The sequence below is a fragment of the Triticum aestivum genome, chromosome 1B (assembly GCF_018294505.1).
Source record: "Triticum aestivum cultivar Chinese Spring chromosome 1B, IWGSC CS RefSeq v2.1, whole genome shotgun sequence".
NCBI lineage: Eukaryota > Viridiplantae > Streptophyta > Magnoliopsida > Poales > Poaceae > Triticum > Triticum aestivum.
The window spans coordinates 313,446,380-313,450,232 of record NC_057795.1 but is presented as its reverse complement, the minus strand read 5'-3'; positions in this window follow the sequence as shown (position 1 = coordinate 313,450,232).

The window sequence follows — 3,853 nt, the reverse complement described above, 5'->3', positions numbered from 1 at the left end:
AAGCAAGTAGAGACTTGGTCAAGCAAACTTGGTGGGACCTACTGCACATTTTGGTGAGACCGAAATAACTGCAATAGGTAACAGAGAGTTTGCAACGCCATCTCGGTGAGACCGAGATCCCATCGGTGAGACCAAACTGATTAGGGTTTCTAGCAGTGGCTATGTCAAGTGAACTCGGTGGCGCCGAATAGATCAAATTGGTGGGCCCGGGTTTGACTTTAGGTTTAGGACATATGTGGAAATGAGAAAGTGGTTGAGGGTTTTTGGAGCATATCACTAAGCATTTTGAGCAAGCAAGCCATTAAGCAACACCTCATTCCCTTTTAATAGTATTGGCTTTCCTATGGACTCAATGTGGTCTTGGATCACTAAAATGAAAATGTAGAGTCTTGAGCTTTTGCCAATATGTGTCCTTAGCATCTTGAAGGGGTTCCACAACGTCTTGTCCTGCCACTCCAATGTTAAACTCATCTGAAATATACTAGGTAGAAGTATTAGTCCAACAAGAGGTATGTTGACATTAATTACCAAAATCTCCCAGGGAGCACTTGTGCTTTCAATCTCCCCCTTCTTGGTAATTGATGACAACATACATCAAAGCTTTAGATAAAGATATGAAGTAAGACAGGTAAAGCTTTGGAAGAACATGCAACATGCATTGGCTCCCCCTATGCTACCTCTTGAGCATGCGTTGGTTTTCCCTTGAAGAGGCAAGGATGATGCAGTAAAGTAGCGGAAGTATTTCCATCGGTTTTGAGAACCAAGGTATCAATCCAGTAGGAGACGACGCACAAGTCACCGAATACCTGCACAAACAATCAACCACTTGCACCCAATGCGATAAAGGGGTTGGCAATCCCTTCACGGTCACTTGCAAAAGTGAGATCTGATAGAGATAGATAAACGGTAAAGTAAATATTTTTGGTATTTTTGGTTTATAAATTGGAAAGTAAAGATTGCAAAATAGTAGATCAGAAACTAGCAAGATGTAAACAAGATTCAATAATATGGAAAAGGGACCCGGGGGCCATAGGTTTCACTAGTGGCTTATCTCAAGATAGCAAATATTACGGTGGGTGAACGAATTACTACCGAGAAATTGATAGAAAGTGCATAGTTATGATGACATCTAAGGCAATGATCATGAACATAGGCATCACGTCTGTGTCAAGTAGACTGACTCCTGCATGCATCTACTACTATTACTCCACACATCGACCGCTATCCAGCATGCATCTAGAGTATTAAGTTCATAAAGAACAGAGTAACGCATTAAGCAAGATGACATGATGTAGAGGAATTAACTCAAGCAATATGATGAAAACCCCATATTTTTATCCTCGATGGAAACAATACAATACGTGCCTTGCTGCCCCTACTCTTACTGGGAAAGGACATCGCAAGATTGAACCCAAAGCTAAGCACTTCTCCCATTGCAAGAAAGTTCAATCTAGTAGTCCAAACTAAACCAATAATTCGAAGAGACTTGCAAAGATATCAAATCATGCATATAAGAATTCAGAGAAGAACCAATTAATATTCATAGATAATCTTGATCATAAATCCACAATTCATGATCTCGGCAAACACACCGCAAAAGAATATTACATCGAATAGATCTCCAAGAACATCAAGGAGAACATGGTATTGAGAATCAAAGAGAGAGAAGAAGCCATCTAGCTAATAACTATGGACCCGAAGGTCTGTGGTAAACTACTCATGCTTCATCGGGGAGGTAATGGTGTTGATGTAGAAGCCCTCCGTGATTGAATCCCCCTCCGATAGGACGCTGGAAAAGGTCCCTAGGTGGGATCTCACGGGTACAGAAGGTTGCGGCGGTGGAAAAGTGGTTTTGTGGCTCTCTCTGATGTTTTCAGGGTATAAGAGTATATATAGGCAAAGGAACTAGGTCAGGGGAGCCACGAGGGGCCAACGAGGATGGGGGGCGCGTCCTACCCCCCTGGGCGCGCCCTCCTGCCTCGTGGCTTCCTCGTTGCTTCTCCGACTTCATCTCCAAGTCTTCTGGGTTGCTTTCGGTCCAAGAAAGATCATCACGAAAGTTTCATTCCGCTTGGACTCCATTTGGTATTCTTTTTCAGCAAAACTCTAAAATAGGAAAAAAAAAGAAACTGGCAGCGCGCCCTGGTTAATAGGTTAGTCCCAAAAATAATCTAAAATAGCATATTAATGTCCATTAAACATCCAAAATAGATAATATAGTAGCATAGAACAATAAAAAATTATTGATACATTGGAGACGTATCAAGCATCCCCAAGGTTAATTCCTGCTCGTCCTCGAGTAGGTAAATGATAAAAACAGAATTTTTGATGTGGAATGCTACCTAACATATTTATCCATGTAATTTTCTTTATTGTGGCATGAATGTTCAGATCCGAAAGATTCGAGACAAAAGTTTAATATTGACATAAAAACAATAATACTTCAAGCATACTAACAAAGAATCATGTATTCTCAAAATAACATGGCCAAATAAAGCTGTCCCTACAAAATCATATAGTCTGGCTATGCTCTATCTTCATCACACAAAATATTTAAGTCATGCACAACCCCGATGACAAGCCAAGCAATTGTTTCATACTTTTGATGTTCTCAAACTTTTTCAATCTTCACGCAATACATGAGCGTGAGCCATGGACATAACACTATAGGTGGAATAGAATGGTGGTTGTGGAGAAGACAAAAAGGAGAAGATAGTCTCACATCAACTAGGCGTATCAACGGGCTATGGAGATGCCCATCAATAGATATCAATGTGAGTGAGTAGGGATTGCCATGCAACGGATGCACTTGAGCTATAAGTGTATGAAAGCTCAAAAGGAAACTAAGTGGGTGTGCATCCAACTTGCTTGCTGAGAAGACCTAGGGCACTTTGAGGAAGCCCATCATTGGAATATACAAGCCAAGTTCTATAATGAAAATTCCCACTAGTATATGAAAGTGACAACATAGGAGACTCTCTATCATGAAGATCATGGTGCTACTTTGAAGCACAAGTCTGGAAAGGATAGTAACATCGCCCCTTCTCTCTTTTTCTCTCATTTTTTATTTGGGCCTTCTCTTTTTTTATGGCCTCTTTTCTTTCGTCCGGAGTCTCATCCCGACTTGTGGGGGAATCATAGTCTCCATCATCCTTTCCTCACATGGGACAATGCTCTAATAATGAAGATCATCACACTTTTATTTACTTAGAACTCAAGAATTACAACTCAATGCTTAGAACAAAATATGACTCTATATGAATACCTCCGGCGGAGTACCGGGATGTGCTATGAATCAAGAGTGACATGTATGGAAAATTATGAATGGTGGCTTTGCCACAAATACGATGTCAACTACATGATCATGCAAAGCAATATGACATTGATGGAGTGTGTCATAATAAACGGAATGATGGAAAGTTGCATGGAAACATATCTCGGAATGGCTATGGAAATGCCATAATAGGTAGGTATGGTGGATGTTTTGATGAAGGTATATGGTGGGCATATGGTATCGGTGAAAGTTGCGCGACACAAGAGAGGCTAGCAACGGTGGAAGGGTGAGAGTGCGTATAATCCATGGACTCAACATTAGTCATAAAGAACTCACATATTTATTGCAAAAATCTATTAGTTATCGAAACGAAGTACTACTCGCATGCCCCTAGGGGGATAGATTGGTAGGAAAAGACCATCGCTCGTCCCCGACCGCCACTCATAAGGAAGATAATCAATAAATAAATCATGCTCCAACTTCATCACATAACAGTTCACAATACGTGCATGCTACGGGAATCACAAACTTTAACACAAGTATCTCTCAAATTCACAACTACTCAACTAGCATGACTCT